This window comes from Lonchura striata, chromosome 6, assembly GCF_046129695.1.
Source record: "Lonchura striata isolate bLonStr1 chromosome 6, bLonStr1.mat, whole genome shotgun sequence".
Lineage (NCBI taxonomy): Eukaryota > Metazoa > Chordata > Aves > Passeriformes > Estrildidae > Lonchura > Lonchura striata.
In genome coordinates, this window is record NC_134608.1 from 11,350,081 (window position 1) to 11,377,473 (window position 27,393).

A 27,393-nucleotide genomic window follows, 5' to 3' on the forward strand; every position below is an offset into this window, starting at 1 on the left:
ATTTTAAAGGGCAGTGTCATGTCTTACATGGTTTTTTTTTCCACATGCACAAGTTTTACTGGCTCTGTAAGACACTGTGGTGCTGTGTTTATCAAGTTGTTTATGCTCAGATTTTACTAATTTATGAATTAATGTACTGTTGCATTGATTATGATTTCTGTTTCCTCTGAGGAAGAAATAACCTACAGTGCCTCAGAAGTGTGCAGTCAAGAACATGGCATACGTTAATTATGTTTTTTCCAGTGAAAAATGTTCATGTTTTTGAAATATAATAGATTTTCTACCATTTCTCCAACTGCACTCAGAGCACTTTCTCTATCTTCTGTTATTGCTCCTGTAGTGAACTTACTTTTGCAATGAAAATATTTCAGTGATTGTGTAGCTCAAAATGTTCTAAATGTAAATATTCTTGTTTTGCTTCTAATTGCAACATATGCATCTTCTTGCATAGGAAATACACATACTACTATTATTGACATTGTCTTGTAGTGATATTTCAAACTGAAATTGTAGATTTCCATGTCTTTCTGTGATGATATTCTTCCTATTAATGCAGTTAGTTCTGGTCATTATTGTATATTTGGTCAATGGAAGGCCAAATTCCCTTTAAAAAGACACTAATCACATTAAAAATTGTTACCAGGCTGTTCACACCAGCTACAGGACATGTGTATCAAATCACAGTATATTAGTAATATGTTTTCAGTATGCTTTCATTTCCTACCTCCCTCCTACCATTGTGTATTGGGCTAAAAAAACAACTGGTGTCTCTAATCAAAGTAAGAAAATGTAGTATTCATGGTTTCAGGATGCCATGAGCAATGAACAGTACATTTCCTGTGGTTCTATGGTTAGTTTTTACTGAAGTGTATTACAAATGTAGCTCTAACATTGTCTCCAGTTAAAAAACAAAATAGGAAAATGTATCAGGCCCTTTATTTGACAGAATTACACTGAGTAAAAGTTTAACTATTGTTTCAAGGCTATCTTCTCAACAACACAACAGGCAAACTGAAGTGAATTAGAGAACAAAGTACAAATGTGTTGGCAACCAGCATTTCCATGAGTTAATTCATATTTCACTGTGTACTTATGGGATGCCATGGTGACACTTGGTTGATGTACACATGCTGAGTAGGTGAGGGAGGGGGAATCATGTCGTAGCATACTTCCCTCATGGACTCATGGCCCTTTCCTCATCTGTTGCAAAATCCAGACTCTGATTTTTACCTGTTTTATGTTCAGTCACCCATGTTTTAAGCAGTGCATTCAATTAAAAATGTTAGAATTTCACTTACCTGTGAGTAAACTGCTTAGTGTCTTGGCCAGTCTGACCATGGTAGTCAAGGTGACCATCTCACAAAAATCACTTCTGGTCACCAGCGAAGTTGCTGAGTAGTGAAGAGACTTCAGAGAAAAATCTAGGCCCTGTTAAAATTAGTGATGGTTTTGCTGTTGACTCTGATGGATTCAGAATTTGTAAAAATTACTTAAATATGTCCAAAGATCTGTTTTCTGAGAGCATTATGTGCAAATGGGTCTCTTCTGCAGTGGCACTGTGACCTGGGACTTGGGAGTTTGCAAAGGGCCAAGAGCAGCTCATTGAAAACTTCCTTTCTGGACCATAGAAACCAACAGGCACTTCTGAAAATACCAGTAAGAAGATGAATCATGTTATCTGATGTATCTTAGAACTTCTGATTAAGTATTTAAGAATTTATCCCTAAATATGCCAATTCTTTTAACTAAGTGACACATCACCACATTGGTTTTTTTAGTAGTACAGTCACATTTTATTATCTTCCATAATTCTGTGGAACTTGTAAAAACTTGTAGGATGAGCTAAATACCATTTTAAAAAAAAAAATTGCTATTATTATTTTAAATGCCAGAACAATCACAGAAGAATTTTAATCTTACTAAGGAAATATATATTTTAAAATATTAGTGCTTTGCTTCTGCTTGTTAAAACAGTATTAAAACAAGGTGTAAGTGTGTTTGTAGTTAACTCCCAGAGAACTTGGTGTCAGAAGAAATATCACCCTGTCTTGTCCTTTTTAGGAAGGTGGCCTCTACCAGATGTAAGCTCAGAAATGACAATTGCCGGTCACGTAAATGACTAGCAGGTTTCTCCTGGCTTTCTCTGGGGCCATCTTGACTTTTGCAGGACTATAAGAAATTAGTAGTTCTCATGGGAACAGTAAAAATATGTTGGCATTGTTTAATTCTTTCATAACATGCTAAATTAATTTATTTGTTGAATCTTTTAAAGTATTATGCCATTGGGGAATGTGTTTTTCATATAGCAGTCTTATAAATATATTAAAGTTTTAGGGAGAACAATCACAGAGTAAACATCACTGGTTATCCATGTTGGGTAACTGAGAGACACACAAAACTTGATTTTTTGCTACTTTGCATATTGTTTAGTAATCAGCAGCAGTACAAAGTGATGTTATCTGTACGTTTTGCAATCTTTTTGCACAGATGTAGACAGCTGTAAAACCTTCAGGATTGTGGAGTAGCAGATTCATGTGGTTCATAAATTCTTGCTAAGTACCCTGTCATAACACTTACTGTTTAGTAGATACTTTTGATTAGGTAGATACTTTTGACAGTTTTCATGTTTGGTTCAAAATGTAGGGTTCAACTCTGTTTTTTTCCAGGCCACTGTTGGATATGCTTGGGACTAGGCCATTAATTTTGAGAGACAAATGAAATTTAATCTTCAGTTAACTCATTTTTCAGTTGGATTATTTTAGTAGGGGGACCTTATTATTTAAGTTGAAGGGAAACATTCTCTTTTCAATATACCATGGGTTAAAAAAAGAAATTTCAATTTTGTTCCCCATTTTTCTATTGATCATTTTTAAGGCAATATCTTCAAAATGCCAATACTGCAAGAAAAACAAGCTTTACAGCTGTTTGTAGACATACAACACCATGTATGCAATGAATTATTCTCTGCTGTTTATATGGAACAATTTCTGGTCTCTAAATCTGTACATGTTAAAGGCGGCGGGGGGGGGGCGGGGGGGGGAGGAAAGCCAGGCCAGATTTTTCCAGATGGTTTGCTATCTTTTCCTATTACCAGGAGCATCTTCTGTTTTCTACCATACATCCTGAATAGGAATTTTGAAGAGACAAAAAGAACAGGAACAACTGAAAGCCATTGGAGCTGTCCAGTTCTTCCAGATAATCTTTGTCTGTCCATTTATCATCTGTAGATATTTCTGTGACTTGCCATGCATATCTAGACATACAGAAAGCCAGGATATCAAAACACTTCATTTATTTGGACACAGGAAGAAGCTGGTGGTTGGACACAGACTGACAGGTTTACCTTAGAATCAATGGATCTCAGCGAATATATGCCATGCTTCTTGTTTGCAATATCCCTCTTACTGAATCTACTGCTGATCCTTTTCAGCAGACATCATCTTTTTTATTTTGTCTTGTCATTAATTGAATGTAGCAATGGTGACAGTCAGAGAAGTTAAATATTTTACAATGAAGGCAAAAGAATCTTATAAACTAACAGACTGAAATTAGGAGGACTTATTCCTTATGCAGGGTTGAATTTAACTTCTGATTTTTTTCCCAGACAATTAACATACTTAGTTTCCTCTGCCAGAGCTGATAACAAACATGTTATCCTGCATCTAGAAATTCCTGAAGGTATTCATCACCAGCACAAGTCCACCATGGCCAAACTTGGGCTTATTAATTTTTCACCCAAGCCTTTTCTTATACATCCTTACTTGATCACCATCTTTCCTACTGTTCAGGCTTTTGACCTGGAAAGTCACAGCAAACAGAAGCTTTGTTCTAAGTTATCACTTTCAGATCTTCATGCCTTTCTTTACAGAATTATCTAAGATCAGCTATTCTCCTTTATCTGCAGTCATCCACATGTCTCCTAACAAATGTGAACTATTTTGCTTTGGTTGTGTGGTCTTCTGTATTTTCAGCTTCACCTTCAGATGTTATCTCCAAACTGGCCTTCCATTTGGCATGTGATTCCAATTTTCATTTCTAGTTTTTTATTTTGAGCAATTACCTTTGGGCTTTTCTTTCTACTGCTGCTAATGCTTGAAAAGAATTTCCTATAACCAGCTACTCAACAGATGGGTAGTCTTACTCTAAAACTTTTCTTTTTAGTTTTTGGGATGGCTAAAGGAAACCTTGGCAAAAAATAGGTCTGTAGTGAGTGTTCTTTACAGGCTGGGCTACCTGGTGCTGCGTTGTTGCCTTGGGTATTTGTTTCTCAACTGTTCTGTGCCCATAATGTAATTTCACTGGGACAGAGTATGTATGTTTTCTTATGTTACCGCAGAACCCAGCAAAAAGGAATCTTCATCCCTAAGCAGTGTTACTAATCATGAAGCAAGGTTAGATAAGCCACAGTATTTTAGAAACTTTCAAAGTTCCAGTCCTGACTGATTCTGGGCATGTGTCCTACAGTCTAGAGAAAACTCCAGGGAAAATCTGCTGCCTCAGCTGCTGTTGGAGGGACGACAGATAAGTATGTCACAGAGCACTTGTCTGATGTTGGCTATCTTCAGCACTAGGGTTTTAGGTCATACATAAAAAAAACTGAAAAGTCCTCAAAAAGGCTGTAGAAGTACATTGACAAAACCTCTGACAATAGAGTTGTGGGTTCTCTGAGAGACAGGCATCTGAACATCTGGGAAAGCATGGTAGTGGGATTATTTGCAACTTCAGGAGAAGAAATCCTGCAAAAGCATAGGGAAGTATTCAAAATATAAGAAAAATTGAGTAAAATTAGGATTAGATAATCCTTAGAAAGATTGAGGATCACTAATGTTCAGCTGGTGAAAAATATGTGCTCTAAAAATAACAAAGCTAAACTCAAGATCAGGCTAAGCTGCAGGGAACCCAGAAAAATGCCCCCATTTTTAAGATATGAGATGACAAATTTCATTTCTTGTTTTCTCATTCCTTGCTGTGAACCAAACTCCAAGTCTTATTATGGGAATGTTACCTGCAGATGAACTTTCTGCTTTTGTAAATAATAGATGCTTTTATGCCCAGGTTTAGTGGTTTTTTGCTACCCAGACAAATGCTCACCTGGGGATAAAACCTCTCTAATGCTAAGACCAAACTGATTCAGGAGCCTGAAAATCCAAAGGCAGTACCACAAGAAATGTAGAAGTGAGATACTGAGAAGAGAAGAAATGGGCAAAGGTTGCTGAGAGGAAGAAAGAAAATATAGAAGATATAAGTTAGAAACACTGATAAGTTGAAAAGTTGGTTTTCTGAAGAAAGGGGGATAAACAGAAACTTGAATACAGATGGCAAGATGTTACAGAAGATGGGAAAGAGTACTAATGGGAGAGAGAAATGGGAAGAGTGTGGTTCTTATTTTTGTTTTTTAAAATGTCTGCCTTTCAATGGCTATGATAATGAACTTCTGTTTTGGGTAAACTGCTGAAAGTTAACCCCTTTCACTCATAGTAAATCCTCATTTTTAGAGGAAAATGTTACTGTTTCCACAAACACTCATAAAGTGTGCAACCAAGCTCTCAAGCAGTAGCATACTTGAGATCATAACAACATGTACATGGCTTCAGGAACATGAATCTTAAATTCACTGCTGGTATTTTCCCATGGTCTGGAAAAAGCAATAGCTAAAAGGAGCATTTTTTTTTTTCAAACTATGGAACAAAGGGTATGATGTTGCTGAGTAAAACACATTTCTTATATTCAAGAAACTTTAAAAATACTGTAAAATACAGAAGAAAGGAAGAAGGAAAGGTCCTTTTTTGTTGGGCCACTTTCCAGCCACTCTGTCCCCAGCCTGCAGCACTGCCCAGGGTTATTGTGACCCCAGTGCAGGACCCAGAACTTGGCTTTTTTGACCCTCATACCATTGACCTTGGGCCATCAATCCAGCCTGTCCAGATCCCTCTGCAAAATCCTCCTGCCCTGCATCAGATCACACTCCTGCTTGGTGTAATCTGCAAACTGAGGGTGCACTTGGTCCCCTCGTTGATAAGGTTATTAAAGAATACTGGCACCAGCGCTGATCCCTGGGGAACACCACTGGTGACTGGCTGCATTGGGTGTAAATCCAGTCACCACAAATCTTTGGGCTCAGCCATACAGTCATCAGTCACTAAAGAGCATGCCAGTCCAAGCCACAAGTGGGCAGCTACTCCAGGACAATCCTGTGGGAAACAATGTCAGAGGCTTTACTAAAGTCTGGGTAGACAGCAAGCACAGCCTTCCTTCATCTACAACTGAGTCACCTTGTCATAGAAAAGATCAGGTTAGTCAAGCTTGTCAATTTAATTTCCTTTACTTTAATGCTCCTTTTATTTATTTTATTCAGTTTTTTTAGAGCAATAAGTTTTTCATGGTCTTAGGAAGTAAACAACAAGTCTTAAACTTACTAATTCTTTCTAAACTGTTTTTCTGAGTGTCCTGCCTTGATTTAGCTATGAAAATCATGAGCAGTCCTTAGAATGCAGAAGGAAGCTAACACCCCTGTGGATTATCATTTTGTGATGTAGTGAGCATCAGTTGAATTTGCCTGAATGACTTCCATGGTGGTGTTATATTTTAAACAGAAAATAGTCAAATACTTTGGAAAGAAGCTCCAAGAAACTGTAAAATGCTTTTCTAATGTTGTCAAAACTGAGTCACTAGGAACCATCAACAACTCACTATTGCCTTGTGATATGCTGCTTGTGAGAGCAGTGCAGACTTTCTCAAGCAAGTCTAAATCACAGGCAATCACACAACTGATATGGAATTGACGTCCCTATACTGGCCTCTGGGAAGGATGGATGTCTTAAAGGTCCTTTGTCTCCAAAGACATTGCAGGCAATGAGTCTGGGTAAGTCCCATAACTGAAGCAGGGTACCTCTAAAGCTGTTTTTTGTCTGCCCTTTAATTTGGGGAGAACTTTGGGTTCATTGAGATAATCTGGAAATAGAAGGGAGCAATCTCTGTAATCTTGGGCATGCTGACAAGTAAGACTAGATTTTCTAGCAGTGTGCAAGAAAAATGGGAGAGGGAAACATCTTGCTCTCATTTCCCTCCCCTTGCCAAAACCCACCACCTAAACCAAGAAATACTGTACAAAGACCAGGGACAATGTCACTGTTTATTTCAAACTACTGTTAAGAAGATGTTATTTATTTAAAACTTCAAACAAGATTGCAAAATTGTGAGCATCATAATCAGCAAAGGATGTTCTCTTTCCCCTACCATAACATAAACCACAGTATGACAAATTAGCAGAAACCTGCAGCAATCAGAAAAACCCAAACCTTTGCTATTTCTTCACAGAGGTTTTTAAGATAAAACACATAAGTATTGAAGCTACCCAGAACAGTGGATGAAGGAGCTCACAGTGTCACTCGCAGAACCTGGCTTCCCCTTGACTACCCCCATATATCTTTTTAAGTTGGATGTAGAGAAGACTTGTGCATGCAGAAGATTCTTTCTTTTTATTTGGTGCCAGCCAATGGTGGACAAAGTACTTATGATATGACAATGATAGTTTACAAATTCTCCTTCATAATAGACATAGTGCCTGTAACAGTAGCCTAATTTCAAGTGTAAGAAAAGGAGGGATGACAAAATACTCTATTTTATACCCTTGTCCTGTTTGTCTTGTACATTCATATGCATTTTGGATAGAATTCCATCTTGGAAATGATGCCTCTGTAAAAGGCTAGAAAAGAAACTGGTAGAGGAGTTGAGGTCCTCTAGGACTTCATACCAGTTTGTGAAGAGAGGTGAAATGTCATTCTCACTTTAACTGTCCTGCTGGTGAGAGCCTTTACACTTTGGTGATGAAGGGAAAATGCCATTTGGTTTAAATAGGCAGTCTCTCTGAATACCCTTTGGTGTTAGTTTCCCTTGTTTAGTGTGTGGGTATCGTACATGACAATGGGAAAGAGAGAAATACTTTAGAAAAATAAACAAACATCTCCTCCCTCTCTCTCAAAAAAAAATAAAAAAAAAAAAAAAAGAAAGAAAAAAGAAGGAAAGAAAAATAAGAAACTGTGGTTGTAAAACCACAAAAATTGGCATTGAGGCTCCAAGGCAAGTGTAAGCCTTGGAATTTCTTTTAGCTCTTAAAAAAATTAGTCCAAACCAAAAAAACCCCAAAGCACAACAACTCTTTCCATGGAATCCAGCTTAATGATGCTCACCCCCCCAACAACCCCCCACTTTCTTTTAGGAAGATTTAAAAGAATTTATTTAAAGCTTTGGCACAAGTCTTCTTTGCTGCTTTATGTTCTATAAAGCATGTTAATTTTTTTGCTGTTTGATTTTTACTTAGAAATTTAAGAAATGCCAAGTCTGCTCTGTTATGGTTTTCCCGGTGATTTCCTGCGTATCTCAGAGGATAGGTATTCATTTCTTTCTCAAAAGAACAGCAGGAGTGAAAATGTGGAAGAAAATCTTAATCAAAGCCTGCGTTAGTTGCTGAAAAAATAAAAAGTAATTTAAAACAAAAAGAAGAAACAAAGACTTCTCCCTTTGAAAGAAACGAATAATTTCTTTTCGGCAGTTGTTTAGTTTTCACTCCCTTGAGTTTGTAATATGATGTGGTCAATCCTGAGAGTCATTGACAGCAGAATTTCTAATACAAAGAGAAAAATCAGGGGAAAGAAAAATATATGCAGAGGGCTAATATTTAGAGGAGCTGTTTTTTGTGCTTCCAGCTCTGCATGGAACACACCTGGTGACCCTTTTGCACTTCAGTGCCTTGTTAGGTGAAGTATGGCTGAGAACACTTATGCTATTTTTTGTCAAAGTGCACTGAGATACAAAGATGTAAAATTCTTCACAAGTTATTCTTTCTTTGTGTTGGAGAAGTGGTATTTGATTCTGATTTTGTGTGACACAACCCTATTAGCCTTTGTCGGCACTTGAAGTATACATAGTAAACAAGTTCTTATTTATAATATATTGCATGTATTTATGAGAAAAAGCAAGTCTGATCATTTAATAGATAATCTGTTTTAATTGTAGTGACTTCAATAAAAAATTAGATTCCTTCTATCTAGTCTCTTTGAAGCATCTGATTCTTGCAGGTTCTCTAAGGGGTGGAATATAAGAAAAATTGCATTTTCAGTTGCACCTCTGGGGAAGGGGACATCAGTGATCAGTCTTGGAAATCTTGGCTGATAATCAGTTGTGGATGAGAGTGGGCATGGTAGAGAAATGCAGGGAAAAGGGCATTTCTGACTATGGACAATACTGGTTTTTCAATGTGAGCTGATAAGGATCTGCAAACACTGAATGGGGGAACAGTCACCACTGGAGGCCAAACAACAAAATGATCCCTCATAAAATGTGATGATTCAACTGCATGGATATTTTCTAATGACATGGGTCTTTAGTACAAGTGTCTCAAAGAGACTGATTTCAAACCAATTATAGGATAACTACCATGTAATTGATGCCTCAGGAATCCAGAGTTCACTGTCTAATGTCTGAGACCAAAGGTTAATTATAATCACAGCAGACATTAAGGCAACTGCTGCTATATGGTTTTATGATCTTTATTAAGATTAAAAAAATCAAATCCATTTTAATTAAAAATGTTAAAAGAGATCTTGATCTCTTTCTTCGCTTGTGCCCCCATCTGAAACTGGAATGTCCTACATTCCATGGGCACTGGTTTATGAACACTGATGGGTTAAACTGAGTGGTGATATGATAGACATTCCAGCTGACCCCTGTACTATATTTTTCTTATTGAATTTATTGCCTATTTGGAAATTAGAAATGGCTAAAGTGCACAGGTAATTTCTGTTGAGGAACCAAAGGTCATTGGTGGATCAAGGGGTCAGGAATTTCCAGGTGTAGATAACTACAGTTGAGGGGCTCCTTCATTGGCAGTTTGAGTATCTCTGCCACTATGGGTAGTCACTGATTTAAAAACAAGATGGGTAGAAATGAGCAGTAATAACAGAGGATTGCTGCCATCCAGCATCATCCAGGGGTCAACAGTCTCTGGCTGTCGTGCCCACATTCCCCTGGTGCCTGAGTGTTGTCTTTTGTACACGCACCTTAGCATGGACAAGACAAAGCATCTCAGTATCTAAATCAGATACTAACCTGAAAGGGATCTAGCAATAGTTTTCCTCTGCTTATGTCTTCACATATTAGTATAGAATATAAAAAAGTAGATCAGTTCTGTATGTGGATGGGAACATAGTATCTCGTAACTGTAAACAGCAAAGGGATGTGTTTTCTATGGACTTGCTGAGATGCTCTTTTTCATTCCAAGTTGAAACACAGCAAGCCCATTAGTCCAAGTTCATGCTTTTCTCCCCTTTCCCTGTGTTTCTTTGGGATACTTAACAGTGAAATCTTGACATGGTTGAGATGAATATGGTTGGGTTTTGTTGACCACTTTTTTTGGGACAGGGAAGAATGTTTTGCTAGTTTCAAGAGATAAAACCAAACATGTTGTAGCAGCATATTTTGGAATAAATTAGATGATGTTTGAATAAGGTCAGAAGACATGTAGGAAGAAGTTTAAATTAAAGAGGTAGATGATATATCAGTGTGGGAAAGGCAAAGCTGGCAGGTTTGTGAATTTCGGATGGGCTTAATCTGTAAGGAGTATTCACATGCTGGGACATCCAGTCATTTCACAGAATAGAAAAAAAATTAAAGAAGTAGTAGCTGCTGACTTATTTCTAAAGGTCACCACAAAGGGTTTTACCCAGCATGAAGATTGAGACCATTGAGCACAATGAGAATCCTCCAGTTCCCTTTTATCTAATAATATGAAATCCTACATCTTCCACCAAATGAGTTATACCTGGTCTTTAGGCTGTCATTTAGTCTTGGTTTGTGTGGCAGAGCATTGTCCATCTTACTTCATGAAGCTTTGCCACTGGGCAGGCAGTAGTCGACTGCTCACGCTGCATTGTTTCACTCCAGCATCCAAGTGAAGAAGGGCTCAGGTTACACAGAGAGATGTGTTTCTTCTCCTTGCTCCCTGGATATACTGTGCATTTTCCATGGAGCTGCTGCTTGATAAAATAAAGAAAAAGTCCTGGTAGAAGAGGAAAAGGGATGCCTCCTTACAAGGAAAGCTACTGATCTGTTTGGCTTCAGTTTTTGCTCTCTGTTTTGGGCCCAGAGTTTCTTGACTATGCTTCAGGGATTGAGCATACTTGCAAGTCGGAACGTTTCTTTGGAGATGTGATTTTGGGCTCCCTTGAGCTAAGAGAAGAAATGAGATCCTTTACTGCCTGGGCAATTACTGGGTGATTATATGAAGATGGGAACTCATCTGCTTTCCTAACCTGATTTTAATAGGAAAACATTAACCATGTTTTTGTTTGTTTGTTTGTTTGTTTGTTGTTGAGATTTTTCTTCCCCATAGAGATAGATTAAATACGTAATGTGAGTCAAGACTTCTGGGCTCCAGAGACTCCAAAATGAAACTGCTGCCCTGAATGATCAGGATTTAAAGCATAGCACTCATCAGGGCCACTTCTAGGGGATTCCCTCCTGAATATGTTTCCATCAGCTGCCTGCATGGTATGTTGGCTGCTGTGGATTAAGCGCTGAGGCATGACTTTATCCTCTGAATTGAATAAAGAGACCAAGGCTTTGCTTTTGAATTGGGATTCGAGGTACTGAAAGATAGTGCCTAGCACTGAATTGGCTTACTCCCTTACTGGATCTTGCCCAATTTAGCTACAATGTAAATTAACATATTTTACTTTTGAAGTATGGCTGATAATTTTATGGACATTTTTTAAAAGAAAAAGATCTTAGTAATCAATATGTTAGATTCCTGAAGGATTATGCTGCGGAATAAGCAAGATAACCCTATTATACTGTCAAAATAATAATATCATGAGGCATTACCATGCAAATATATAAAAGAAAAAACTCGAAGGAGAATCAACAAAGCACAGCTGTAATTTGCATTATTCCTTAGATTGTTTCTTGCCTTTCTATAAAAACATTTATGAAAGAAGGACAAGTAACTTCCACATTTAGTGGTATGGTCTGGGAAATCTTTATGCTAAGCATTATAGTCTCAGGAGCATGTAAGTGAATCCTCTTCACACACACATACATGCTGTATGAATTGCTATCTGGAGATCTGTTTTATCTTCTTTTGCACCTCATATTTTCCTCCCTACCCGTAGAAAAAGCAGGTAAGTAGTAAGCATTAGTAATTCATGTACCAATGTAAATGACTTCACAGAAAGAACAGGGTAATTTTGCAGTTGTGATACCCCTAGTGGAAACAATTATCTCCAGTTTAAACACTATAAATCAGTGTTTAAAGAGGTGCATGCTAAAATAGACTTTTCTGTTTAGGGCCAAGTCTGCTTTCTCTCAGGAGTTAGTGTCTGAATGATAGGTTTTCTTGCTACTGCTTTTCTTCATTGGTCATGTATTACTTCTTCCCAGCTTGCCTCCTGCTGAAATAATTGTGGTGCTAATAACAATGTGTGGCGAAATGACCAGATGTGCTAGGTTTTTTATACAATTATACCAGTTTTTCCAATTTTCCAGACATTTTTTCATTTCTTTATTAACTCACCGGTGCCAGGAATTGGATTTTTCCAGTACATAAATCCTAATTAGCAAGCCAGAGAATTGAGTGCTCCATTTTACTCCTGATGTGTCATTTCCCCTCTGTTCTTGGTTAATTGGCATTTTAAAAAGTCAGCTCTTGTGTTTTTAAGGATAAAAAAAGAAATACAGGAGTATTTTGGGACAGAAATGAAAATATGGTAAAGGGACAAAAAATTGAAAGGAGTTGTAGTTGGGATCAGGGCCTCCTGGTAGCTCTGGGGTTGCAGGACATGGAGACGTGCAGAGTGGCCAAGCTGCTTGAGGTTCAGCTACGTCTTTCTGCGCTAGGAGTGACTGAACCCCACCCTACTGTGCCCGTGCTGCTCTCTGCTTGCTGGGGGCATGGAATGATTTTATTAAATGGTGCCAGCCCTGAGGAGCATCTAGAGACTGATTTGGTAGAGCAAAGGCAGTGTTTGGTGCACTGCTGATGTGAGTTGCTCTTACAGGCTTTCCTTGCAGCCTCCTTTTCTTCTTATCATTACAGAATGGAGTAGGTGGAGGAGGCAGAGGCTTGTCAGGAGTGAGGGTATCCTCAGGTTTTGAATCTAAGGATTCTTTCAGCCTTAGTATGTGCTTAGGGATGCCCTGAGGCTGTGGGAGGGCTTGGTGGAGGGTTGTCAGGGCAGGAGGAGTAGTTGTGAGTCTCAGGGAGGATGAAGTACTATGCCAGGAGAAGGGAATGATACTAAAAGGTGCTTTTCTGGATAGATAGGATTACAGGAAACAGAAGAGGTTTATGAGGTTCAGAAATTCACCTCAGAAGAAGGAAGAAATAAGTTATTCCATTTATGAATGAGGTAAAAACAGGTTGAGTGTTCCTGTTGGCATTGGTACGTTGCAGTTTGAGACTAAAAAAGATTCGCTCCAAAAGAAAAGATGACAAAGAGGAGGTTCTTGCCACCTTGTACTGGGCAGTTTGAATCCTGGGAGGATTCTCCTGGGAGACTGTGAGTAGAAAGTGGTGCCCTTTTTTTAGCTTCTGCCAGGGTGCTATAAAGGACAGAGGGAAAGGAAGCAAGCCTGATAAATGCAGTTCCACAACTTAGATAGCAGTTGGGAAGAAGGGAAATAAATAGCAAAATGTTTTGTCAGGAAGGGGTAACTCAGTTCAAATCTTGCCCCATCTCCATAGAGGTCTGTCCAAAACTTGAATTTTTTGAGGTTCAGAAAAGGATGATTAATTTTTTTTTTTTTTTTTTTTTTTTTTTTTTTTTTTTTTTTTGTGCTAATGCATTAATTGGTTCCAGGCAGACAGGGAACAGCAGAGCCAAGATATTGCAAGCAAGGCTGCAGTCCAGGTAATTTGAGGGCTGTCAGGAGACTGAGAAGCACCAGAGGTCATGATAAAGCCTGGAGTCTTTAATTTTCCAAAATGTTTCATAGGTCCAAGACATCTGAATGGTGTCATGTTTTTGGGTGCTCAAATAGAAAGGAAGGAGGAAAGGGAAGGTAAAGGGAAAGGAAAGGGAAAGGCCAGAGTTCTTTGGAGTTATTCCAGCACTGCTGTGCTGGCCTTCAAGGGAACCTCAGGAGATTGTCTCCTAACCCTGGGGACCATATTTCTGTCTCCTGGGATTATCTTCCCAGCTGGACAAGGTCCTTAGCAGTCCCGAGCACTGCATACTGCACTCCCTGACCTGAGACAGGTGTTACCTTTGCCTATGACCCAGTTGGGTGCTGATGTTCCTGGCTGTGGATGCCTGTCCCCACTAGCCACAGCCTGGGACTGTTTATTTACTACTCACTTACGTTGTTGCTGTTTTAAAATATGTCGTTGCAGAATTCATGCCTAACATGTGCTCCTCCCTTTTATCTGTCCAGCTTGCTGTATTGTCCTAATGTGAGTGCTGGGAGAAAAACAGCCCAGAAACAGCCTTTGGGGGGCTGCTTGGCCAAATCCTGCCCTGCCAGTCAGCAACAGCACACCATCACCAAACCACAAGAGCTTTCATATGAGGCTTTTATTTAAAGGAAATAAAAAAGCATGCTGGTTTTAGTCATAATTATTTCTCTTTTTTATTAGCTTTTAGGGAATGAGCAACAGTTCAGTGAGTTGTGTTTGCAGCAAATACAGGTTATGAAATAAATGTATTTCATTATTTGCTCATTTTGCAATGAAAGACTCTCCGAATCTGTCTCCTAAATGGTTTAACTCAACATAAGAAATGATGCTGCCAAATACCGACTGATTCAATAGATGATGAGTTTCAAATTCCTCTTTTACATGGGGAATGTGATATAGCACCATGACCTCAATTTTCAGCTGTGTCCTCAGATTCACCTCCTTTTTGGCTGTCTATTTTTCTTTTTCAGTATCTTATCATAGTTTTTCAAGTCCTGAGGGTCTTATGAGGGCACTAATATTTGATAATTAGGCACTATATCTCTGATGGTTCTTCTAGTGACATCTTTTACAACTAATAAGCATTTAATAGAATGTAATTAGAAGCTCTGATCCTTAGACCTTGACCTGTCTAGACCTTGTATACAACTAAGTGACTAGACAGCCCTTAACACTCATTAGGAGTTATCTGCACCCCACTTTACAAAGCTATGTGAGGAAACTGTTTAGATTTAGCCTCAAGCCACCTGCTTCCTAATCTGTTGCTGTGCACTCAGTTGATCCTGCTGTCCTCACAGTAACTGGAAAGCTACCAATGATTTCATTTTAAAGCAAATATTCTATTTCAGGAGGCATAGGATGGAAACCTGGTTGCTGTATTTGACAGTATGAGATCTTCAGAAAGCATGTAAATAGGAGAGATTATTTTGATGTTGTGGAGAAACATTTACATTTTAAAATGAAAGAGAAACATCCGAAGGTAGTTAAGGAAGTTAGCAAAATGTGTTTTGATACAGTATATTCATCTGGGATATATTAAATAGGGCTTTTTTTACAGAAAATTTATTTTTCATTATATTTCTGGAAGCCCCTTATATCTTTAAAGTAAATGAACTCTTTTTGTTACTGGTTTTAAAATAAATTAATTTTAAAATATCATATTTATATGCATTTATGAGAAGCAGTCTATTTGGCATGCCACCAAGAAACACAGGGAGCAGGTTTCTTTCCTCTCCATTAATTTTTGAATGTATATGTGCCTATATTTTCAAATATTCTTAAATATCTTTTACCTAATTCATATACCTATTCTGTCTCTTTGTCCTATTCTCACTTTAGTTTCATTCTAATTACATAAACTAGTTGTTGTCTGAGTTTTTACTCAGATTTTGGAGACCATTACCATGCCACATGTCTAGGGTGTTTGTTTGTTTTTTTTTTTTTTTTTAAAGATAAATGCGACAAATCATGTAACAAAGGAAAGGAAAAATAAAATTCTTTGTATTTCTTTGATAAATTTGCAGTGGCTTAGGAAAAGGATCCAAATACATTCTTAATACATTTGATCTTGATCCTTTCTGGAAATGATTATATGTAACCAAATGCATCCATATACAGAAGACAGATTTTTTTTAAAAAGAAAGTGTCCAAATGATCTTGTTAATGCTGATACAACATTTCAATTATTTGTCTTTTGAAAAGGGTTCTGTTTTGAGATATTAGTTGCAAATAGAGGAAATGAAGTGTTGATGTAGTAAGGAATAATTTACTGTGTCTGGAGAGTTCTAAAGCAAAACATCTGGATCAATTTGTTTACAAAGTCCCTGCAGATAAAAAGCACTATCTCTCCAAAGGATCAGTTTGTGCCCTTTCTGAAGAATCATTAAAAAAAAAAAAAAAAAAGGAAAATTTGTGATCATCATACACAGAAAGCTCTTGGGAATTTGTTAGTAGGGAATCCAAAGATTGAAATCCTGTTTCATAGGAGATCAGCTAGTTGCTGAAAATGTGGTGTGGCTTTGTGATCTTAATATAGTCTGCCCTTTCCTGTTTCTGTGCTTCCCCCACACCCTTCATCTTAAAAAATAATATATTTTAGGAGCTGAGAGTAAATGCAGCATGTTAGAGGTTGACAGAACTGGATGTGGAGTGAAAAATAAAACCTTTGGTTTCATATGGACATGAACATCCTCTCATAACTGAAGCTTTTTGAAGGTCCATCCCTTGGTGCTGCTGAATTTAGTGGGAGGTAACCCCTGACTTAGACATAAGTAGTTTGAACTTGTGCTAGAAATGTTCTTTAGCAGAACAAAACAAGATCTTTTGTATTCACGTGTTGCGACCTGGAAGGGCACAGAATGCTCTTTCTTGATATTGCTCCTGCTGTTGAAAGGTATTTTTGGATCCTCCTTTAACAAATGTAGCCACAGCAATTAATGTCACGTTAGTGAAGTTTGCAATGACTTTATCAATAGTTTAAATTATAATAGTAATTTATTTAGAATATTGGTACTGTCTCTTTATGGGACTATAGACGTTCTGCAGGGTCTTTGAAAGTCTTCTGTTCCATTTAGTACAAGCAGCAGTTTAGCTGTGTTAACAGTTAGTTGGTGCTGGAGGTCTGTACCAAATACTCAGTATTTTCAAGAGCTGCTTCATGCACTTCTCTGACTTATCGTTTGGGTTTTTTTTTTTTTTTTTTTCAGATTTTTCTTAATTTACAGGGATTTGCATGGAAAGTGAGGCTGAGCCATGACAGATAAAGACTTAATGGATATTTTCCCCTAAGAGGACACTTTTTACAAATTTTGTATGTTACCTTGATTTTTTTTTCTCTTCCAAGTCTACCTTTTATGTATCCTTGTAGTCAAAACACTGATCCAAAATACTAACACTGGTATTTAATTTTGTGATTAGAGATTTTGCATGCTCACCTGCTTCTGTTACTTTCTTGAAAAGAAACATGGGCTGATAATGTCTATGTAGCCATTCTTTTTCATCTCCAAGGGGCATGTCTTTCCTAGTATTACATCTTTTCTGCTGTTGGGAGAAGCAAAACTTCCATCCCTCCTGGGGGATGTTATCCTTGGAGTGTCAAGGGAATGAAACAACCATGTAGAAGAAGAATGGCCCTGGGACAGAACATGGGTCTCATGCCATCCTAAGTTTGGTCATGAATCTGAAGGTTGTGGTTCAGACAAACTTCAGAGCCATTTAAATTCAATTTCAGCTCAGCATCGGCATCCACAAAGCCCAGCTGAGAGTCCTGTTGTTGTTGACAGTATACTGAGCTCATAAAAACAAACAGGATCATTATATAAATCAAAGAAGATGAAAGCAGAACCCACATCTTCCAGCTTGAATACTAAAAGTCTGCCAGGAGGAATAAAAGATACTTCCTGTAAGGGTAATGAGTTGAAAACCTTTCGAGTTTTCTTATTTTACATGTTAAAGAGAAGGGGAGGATGTATATGGATGCTTTCTCATTCCACAGGTTTATTTAATATTAGCAACCTGTCCCTACTATTTTAATTCATTTTATGACACCAGCCCTGAGAAATGATGCTGGTTATCTCCATCTTGGGGTTCTGAAAGGATAAAAGAGAGTATTTTTGTTTCCCAAGAAAACACAGCAAAATCGTTATACTTGCCTGGATTAGATGTCCTGCTGTTTCTAGATCATGCAGTATTTATTTAATTCTGTGTTCCCTTGCAGAAGGAGTGTGTTTTCATGCAGATGCTGAGTAATCTCTCAGTAGTGTGGAGGACATTGCAAAGAGTTATGTGCAGTGTTTGTGCTTCTAGGTGTGGATAAGCAAAGTGTATGCATATAACTGGTTAATTAGGTGTCTTTATACATTACATAGCAGTTATGCATTAGATTTTATGATCTAGCAACAGTAGGGTCTCAGAAATCACTATATTTTTTTTTATAAAGTGGTGTAAGCACTCAAACCAGTGTTTTAGGTTTATTTTGCAGATGTGTTTTCTTTAATAGTTCATTTCAGACCAGAAAAACAATTTAATACATTCTTTATTTTGTTTAATGAAAAAAAAAAATCTCATGTTCTTTTGATAATTGCTGGAGAAATTAATGGAGTTTTTGGAAAAGGTTTTATGATATGCAAGAATTTAGAGTGAGATCCAAAAAAGCACTTAGGTGAATAAAGAAAAACTTAGACAGAATCTAGATACCCAAATCCAAGGGAGTGATTCAAATGCTCTGTGCAGAGACCCAGAGACAGCACGGCTGAGGCTTCTCATGTTGCTAAGAGCCCAAGGTTCTGCCAATGCCAGTCCTCCACAGAACTCTGTCTGTGGCAGAGGATGCAGCATCATGCAGGTGTGGCAATAGAATGGGCATTAGAAAATGAGCTGCTGCAGCTGATGAGGTGTAGAAGACCTGATAGAACCAGCTCATCATAGTTTTCCTTACAGACCTGGCATGCTAGAGAACATGTGCACTCCAGAGAGAGCAAGGACTTGGTGCTGCTATACCTGAATGCAGTTACTGCTCGATTTCAAACTGCAGAAGTTTGTGCTTTCGTTGATGCAAGATCTATTTCAGCCTGATTGAAAATGAAAAAGTGGTAGGAGAATTTTGAAGGACGAAATCAGTATATTTTTAATTTTCTACCTTCCACAAATAAACTAAAATTCATTAGTTATGTTACTTGCAATTTCTAGAGACAGACTGTTTCTAGAGACCTTCTGTTTTTATGCATTCGCAGTGGGAAGATGCTTAAAAATGATACATGGAGTTAAGAAACAATAGCAAAAGTGTTTCAAATGCTACACTGAGATTCAAGTTTTGTCTTTGAATTTGATATGCTGCTGGTTTAAATTTTACCTATCCACCTGGGGAGCTAAACTGTCTTGGCAAGGCTCCACTCTATATATATGAGTTTCATTCTACTCTGTAATAGTTTCCACAAAATTCTAAGTGCTGTGGAACTTTATGTTCACATCTTTAGTGTCCCAGAAAAGGAACTACATATTTTTGTTTATTGCAGATTGATTTGTAGTAAAAAAAACCAAAAAGCAAACAAACAAAAACCCCAAACAGACAAAGAAACAAAAATCAAAACAAAAAAACCCAACAAACAAAAAAACTCCAAAAAGCCCTAAATTAATCTATATATTGACTAGTAGGAAAAATTTAAAAATAATTGGTGACATCATTGACATTTAGCTGCTAAGCTGTTTCCTTCTACTGTAAAGGGGATAGTTTGGAGCATAAATGAATTAGCTGTAAATCCTACAAGATTTCTAAGTGGAAATGGGCATAATATTAATTGATGACTGATTAACTTAAATTAATTATTTGAGACCCATACAATGAGCAAATAGCAAGACTAGAGGATTCATAAGGCAGCTGACAGAAATGAAACCTGTCTGATTTCATGTGTTCTCAGTGCATTTAACTATCACATGTTGCTTTCAGAACACGACACAATACAAATCATTCATGACCTTCTGTGAGCAGCTTTTATACATTGTATTTTCCTCACCAAATGTCTGAAGACCAGATTAAATTTGTTTCTTCCAGAGAGGCCAAGATTTTCCAGAGTTTTTGCTGCTTGTGGTGATTTATAGCATGGACCAAAGTCCGTTTGCTGGACGGGAGCAGTCCCTGCTCAATATGTTGGGAATTACAGTTTGTCTCACTGATGTGTTGATTGCATCTCATGTGAGAAAGTGGTTAATTCTTTTATTCTAGTGTCTTCTAGGAATTGTGTTGACCCATGTGGTTGAAGTTTGGCTGTGAACTGCAAAGAGAGCACTGCTGGGTGAAAATGTGAGTGTGACCCTCTGCCCAGGGGAGCCTCCATCACGCTTTTGCTTCTTCACTGGTAGAGCTGGGGAGTAGAGTCTGGTGGAGCTGAGCAGCTGGTGTAGGTGACAGCCCAGGCAGGTGTAGAAAAGGACTTGAATGTACAAACTAACATCACTTGTACCAGAAGTCCCAGGGATTTTGTTACAGGAAATTATTCCAGAGAGGCTTCTTCTGATAAATTGCCTCAGATTAATTTTCTGCACAAATTCTCAGGCAAGTCTGTGCAAGGCAAATCATACCAGAAGTTGCTATCTCAGGGGTTAATCTGGAAGATTTGCACTTAAATTGCTCTATCGTAATCCAAATTAGCTTCTTAGTGTAGGTCAGTCTTCACATCTGTCAAGATGCTGGAATTTCCTTTTCTAGTTATTCTTTAAAAACCTCAAAATGTATTAGTAAGCATAGTTATTCGCTCCCCCCACCATCCTAGGTAACTTGAAATTGTCAGTAAATGGCAATTTCTGCTTTTAATACAGATTACATGGTACCGAAGGTTTTGAATAAATTACACTGACCTAAATTAACTGGCACTAGAAGTCACTGGCAGCATTGTAATGAACTGTTACTAGATCATTTACAGTCAGGGAGCAACCATATAGCATTTGTGTGCACATGCTGCTCTACTGACTCGGAAATTGGTCTGACACACTTGACCTATGTTAGCTGTGGAAATTCTAGACTGAAGCCAATTGCTACACAGGCAGGCCTACTCTAATCTGGGAGTCTCATTCCATAATATAGACTTCCATGTACTTTGGAGCACAAAACCAGAGTGTATTGTGCTTTGTTAAAATATTTAAGTTGCTCTTCAATTGATGTCTTCACTGCACTCCAGCTTCAGGAGAGGGGAATTTGCAGATGATTTACTTGAGCCAAATTTTGCATTGTTTAATTGAGCAAAATATTCAAAGGGCAATATAGTTCAACATCTTTCCTCTTTTCCAGTTAATTTAAGGTGAGGTGATAGGCAGAGCTCTTCCACTGTCATGTTAACGAAGGGAATTTACTTTCATAAATTTTCTTCCCAGATCTCCAAAACATGTGTACTTCCATGGGACTTAGAAGAATGTGCAGGAGAATGTTTAAGATTGACACTGATCTTGTTTTGGAACACTGCTGGAAGTCTATGGGTTTCAAGGAAACACTTGAGGACAGCAGCACATACTCATAGCTTTCTCCCACCTGCCCTCCCACTCCTTGACAAATACCTAAAGCTGTCATACTCAGTGCATTTTACTCCTCATCTGTAAATGCTTTTAGGCAGAAAACCGTGAATGTTTTTTACCAAACCCTGAAGATTTGGGTTGAATTTTTGGTTCACTAAATGTTCCTTTAAAAAAATTAAGAGAAAATAAAACAATCATTAAACCATCTGCATTAAGAACTGTTGATAGGTCAGAAAGAAATTGGGAGTAACAGAGCCTAAAAGTTTCATATAAATTCTTTATTTATAAATAAAAACATTGCAATGATGCTTCTTACAAACCACTGTTTTGAGAATATAATTCCTGTGAATTACTATGGATTAAAAATCTGCTTTAAAGTTTTTTTTGGGCATGTTTAAAACCATACCTCCTCCCTCTGTTCTATTTTCTTCTGACAGATAAGCAGCAAGGTGACTATGTGTTGAAGTCATTCTTTTACTGATATGAAAATAATATTTTACATTGTTGTGTCTTGTCCCTTACTCCTGAATAAGGAACTCAGGAGTATATTAAATACCATATTCTATCTGTAGCAAGTGGTTTGCTTCCTATTGACAAATATCCACTTGTGAGGCAAATGCAGCAACACATTCAAGAGGTCCATTCTGAGGCCCAAGGGAAATTTCTTTTGGTAGGAAAGGCAGAATTTCTTCTGCAACTCAATTTGAGTATGAACTTGAGGATACAAGAGAGGCAAAGGTCTCATACCCAGCCTCTTTCTGTCACATTCAATGAAGAAGCTCACCAATATGCCATTTGATATGTAGATGAAGTTAGCTATGCTGATTATTTGATGCAGAAGTTGGAAGGTGTTGCTTTTTTGGCTTGTTAAGAACTAAAATATGAACTCTACTTCTGCTACAGTAGGCACAGGGTAGAAGAGTGTTAAATTTTTAGTTCAGCCAGTTTCTGCTAATCAGCAGGAACCTGGGAACAGCACATATGCATTGTCTGTCTTAATTGCTGATTAAAATGCTTTATATAAAATCCCCTATGTCAGGACATGTATTCCAGTACTGAATAATCTGTTGAATGTGTACAGCACATCAAAGGAGTAAGGAGAGGGCATTTATTAAAATCCAGGTAGAATTATGTTGACACAATTCTGTATTGGGCTCAGTAGTCCTCCTGAAAGATTCGGATGTTGAATCAATCACATATAATGAGTGGAGACCTGGTGTGAACTTAGACTCCTCTGAGTGACTGGCAGGGAGTCTCTGAGCTGGAATTGTCTTGCTCTTGTGGAACAGAGAACTCCTTGACTAAATGGAAGGCCTTATATTGTGTGAATGGGAGGGCTGAAAATTCCCAGGAAGCAATTTGTTTGTCTTCAGAAAGAGTACATGCTAAGCATGGTTTCTGGCTCTATTTGTATTGATTATGTAATAACAGGTTGTACCATCTGTTTGGCAGTTGTCTATTATGCTGTTTGCTTCTATCATATATTTCTATTGCTAAACTTACCTTTGGGTTTCAGTTTAGATTTGAGGTAATGGATGTTTCAAGGGAAAAATGAGCCCTGATCTTCTTCCGGTCTCTCATATATTTTCTTGAAGTGTCTTTCTTCTATTTGATGGGTGGATAGCAGCATTTTTAACAGATGTTTTTCACAGGCTATTGCATAATTATTTTTCAAGTGGCTTCTAAAAGCAGATGTTTCCATGTCTTTGATCTTTCTCCTCCTGACACTTTAACACAAACAGCAGATTCCGCTGCTGCTGTCCTTTAGGTCCAGTGAAAGAAAATACCATAACAGTGATGTTGATTTTTTTTTCAACCTATTTGGCAATAATAAACATGTACAGACACAATTCTTCTCCCTTTCTCCCTTGTCACTAGCACTGCTTACAGATACTATCTCAAGCTTTCTCTTTTAGAAATGTTGCCTTTCTCCCTGACCTTTGTCCATAATTTAGTATTTGATCTTTATTTTCTTCTGCAGCTTTGTTTCTGGTAACAGCCTGAGCGTACAACTGTGAATCTTTTACTCTCTGGAGCTTCGGTGTATAATTTTTTACCTCATGCCAAGGTAAATCACATCACTGTGGCATCTCCGTCACTGTGCAGACCTTTTGACACGATTTTTTTTTTCCCAAATAACCTCATATTTTTCCTCTCTTGTGAATAGCTATTCAACAAATGGACTTTTCCATTGTTTGCAGAAATAACCCTGCTTTCTTGTAAACCATTTTGTAAGAGGACTTCCTAATTTGACTACTTGTTCCTCAAAGACTAAGGGAATGCAACGAATAATGAAATCAAGGGCAGGCCCAGACAAGTTTCATCCAGCCATAATTTATAATTACAAAAGATGAACTCTAGCTGTCGGTCTAAAATTATGATAAATATTTGAAACAAGAAAACAAAAGCTTTCTAGTAAATCTACTCTCTATCTTAATTTAAACCTGATATATTTTGCTTCCAGCATGTAGAACATCATCTGATGATGTCACATTATAGCTACCTGATATTCTATTCTCATTCTGGCTTATTTATTAATTAGTGTGGGTGTAGCAACAAGGATTCTGTTTTCATCTGGACTTCCCAGCACTGACTGCAGCCCTTTGAGCCATTCAGCTGGTTGTCAGCCCACTTTCCTCTCCACTTATATTCATTTTCTGTAAGAATGGTATTGGAGATAGTGTCAAAAGCCCTTCCAAAGTCAAAATAAATTACATGCACTGCTTGTCCACCAGACTAATCTTATCATAGAAGAGGTGATTTCCTATTCCTAAATCCATACTGACAAGGGTCTGTCACATTTTTGTCCTGAGTATGTTTGGAAATGGCCTCCAAGATTGGCTTCAGCATCTTCCCATGGACCAAGGTGAGGCTGACTGGTCTGTAGTTCTCCAAAATCTTATTCTTGCTCTTTGTGAATACAGGAATCAGAATTTTTCCCATGTAAAAACCTGTTCTGAGCACCCTAAGTGTTCATGGATAATTGTCTCACAATGACATTGGCCAGCACAAATATGTGCATCTTATGAAGTCCTATGGACTCACAGGTGTCCAATTTGGTTAACTGATATTAGTTACCCTTGGTGGAAGAGTAATCCTTGGTCTAGACTTTCCCACTGGTGTCTAGGGCCTGGAATTAATCAAGGTAAACCACTTTCCTACTAAAGACTGAGGTAAAGAGGGCATTGAATACAAAATCATAGAATCAGAATCAGAAAACCATAGAACAACACATGTTGAGGGAGACATTGTAAGAACATACATGATCCAAGCTTTTGCAGGAAAGGAACTCTAGAGGAGATCTTCTAGCACCCTTTTCACTTGTATCTTGAAAAGCTCCAGTGATGGGGACTCCACTCCACCTTTTAGGAGGTTGTTCCAGTGACTGATTGTTCTTATGAAAATGAAAAAGGTTTTTTCTATATCAAGATGAATGAGTTGGCCTTTTTGATGTACCCTGTATCTTTCAGCAGCTGGCCCAATTTTCCCCTGGCTTTCCTTTTGCTGCCACTGTACTTGTAGAAACTTTTCTTGTTCCCTTTCCCATCCTTCAGCTGCTGGTGGACTTTGGCTTTCCTTATCCAATCTCTGTGTGATTAAACATTGCCTTTGTATTCTTCCTAGGTTTACCTACCTCTCTTTCTACATCCTGTATACTTTCTCTCTGAGTTTTTTCAGGACCACCCTTTTCATCCATTCAGGCTTCCTGCCACCTTTGCTTAAGTTCCTGCACGTGGGGACAGATGCTTTTGGAGTATAGAGGAAGTGATCTTTGAAATTTAACCCTCTATCATGGATGCCTCTTTGCTCCAGGACTCTCCCACAGGATTCTTCCTGAACTTGTTCTTAATCAGGCCAGATCATCTCTTCTGAAGTCTAATGCTGTGATTCTGCTTCTTGCCTGATTCTCTCCCCTAAGGATCCTGAATTCCACCATCTTATGGTCACTGCAGTTAAGTTACTCAACCTTTAGGACTCTTACCAGTTGTTCTGTGTTTACTTCTTCTGTTTGTGGCACCAGGAGGACAGCTTGAGTGAATGACAAAACTTTACTGATCCGAAGGAATCTTTGAACCTTCTCTTTCCCAATGAATATTTGAAGCTCTGTGAAATATCAGTTTTTTTCTGTTTTTTCTTCTTTCCTGGGTTGGTGATTATCTCAGTGTTTTAATTTTCTGGCAAAGTTAGTGATCACTTCGCCAACAAAAACAATTTTTTTTCATTTTTATTATGACATAAAAGTTTGATGAAGAATGATTTTGCATATGACTTTTCATATTGTTGTTCTTTTCCCTGAACTATTTATCCTGTATCTAATTGTTTTTCCCGCTGTGTGATAAGTTCTGATGACAACAAAAGGGTGGAACATGACAGAACATGTAACAAATGAAGATGGCTCTTTGTTTCAATTTTTCTATTCTCCAGGTATCTATTGAATTATCTACTCATTAGGATGTTCTACTTTATCTGGTCTTTCTCATCTGTTTTTTCAGGCTCACATTTCTTTTTAAAGTGCTGCTAGGCATTCTTAAGCCAAAAAAAAGAGACATGTTTACTTCAGCAAATAGATATAAATGTAGTCTTGCAAAAGGAACCAACTGGTCAGCCTTGTAAAACCATGGGAAACTTTCTTGCAGATTACAGAAAATGAAAGAAGCAAGTTTGCTAATTGTAGTATATTTGTTAACTATGTGGAACAGTCTAACCATAATCCCAGCTGTACAAAAAAAAGAGGGGTAGGGGTGGGGGAAAGCTAGTGGCTGCTGTACTGTAGTATTTCCTTCTTTTCCAAAGCATAATCCAACTTTTTCTTGAATTAATGTACACAAGTCACTTTAACTGCTGGCTGCAAAACTTTTGGCAGTTTGTTTGATATTCCAGCCAATCTTTGTATAAAAATCATCTGAATTTTTTATAGGTTTGTCCTTCTGTACAGAGTTTCTTCCATAATCTCTTATTTTGAAAACAACTGTACTTACAGGATGCTATTAAGTAGTTTGGGCCTTGTACTGAAAGGTTGTGGTTAGTGGGCAGGAGGTTCATAGAAGTTGGAATCATTAGATATATGCTTATCAACAGTTGAAAAAGAATAAAACAAATGAGGCAATTCCACCTAAATATTCTCATGTAGTACTCTTATTATGCACTATGAAGATTATTTAAGTTTTCACAATTAACTCTTTTCCGTTTTTTAAAAATCTTGGAAATATAGAGTCACAGAGAAATAAATGACTTGTTAATTACTCTCTCCATTTTGACTGTAGGGTGGAAAGGGAGCTAACTATGAAATGAGGTTGATTATTGTTATGACTATTTCTGCTGATTCTTTTTCCAGTTTCAATGTGTGTATTATGTTGCCAAGGTAGGCAGGAATTTTTGGACTCTCATAATTGCACATTCATGGAATTTAGTAGTAGACTGGTGTCAAGACTGTAAGCAACCCTTTCATTTGCTTAAGAGTATACTTAGATTAGTCTTGGCTTTGTATTTGAGAGAAAAGGCAGTAGATGGAGGGCATCGCCATTTTTGACTCTGATCTGGCTCTGGCTGAAGTCAGTGATGCCTCACTGTGCAAAAACCCCTCTGAAAAGTGTTTGAAGATTTTTATTTGTCATCTAAAAGCATTAATGCTTAAAGACTGGATGTGGCATGGTTAGTTAGTGCCATGGTTTAGTTGATACGGTGGTGATAGGTTGTAGATTGGACTTGATGAACTCCAAGGTCTTTTGCAACCTAATTGATTCTGTGATTCTGTGACATTATTTTGTATCTGGGATAAATAGTTCTGTGGAATAGGTTTGATTAGTTCAGATGCTGCATTTCATTGATATTTCTATGCAGTGCTATAGCTTTTGGGAAAGAAAGATGTGAAATAATTATTTTTAGTCATCAAAGAGTCCAAACAGGACATTTATTCCTCATAGCCATAAGACTAAATCTGT

The 27,393-nt window shown here is 37.8% G+C and overlaps 1 long non-coding RNA gene across 2 annotated transcripts in view; it reads left to right on the forward strand.

Moving 5' to 3' along the window:
• LOC116183704 (uncharacterized) overlaps positions 1-27,393 on the forward strand; it is a 94,408-nt gene that overhangs the window by 42,247 nt on the left and 24,768 nt on the right. The window contains exon 3 of one of the 2 annotated variants that reach the window (XR_013340140.1): positions 20,179-20,246. The exons of the other annotated variant lie outside the window; for it this stretch is intronic. This is a non-coding gene — a long non-coding RNA (uncharacterized LOC116183704). The remainder of the gene's footprint in view (positions 1-20,178; positions 20,247-27,393) is intronic. 2 annotated transcript variants of the gene reach the window in all.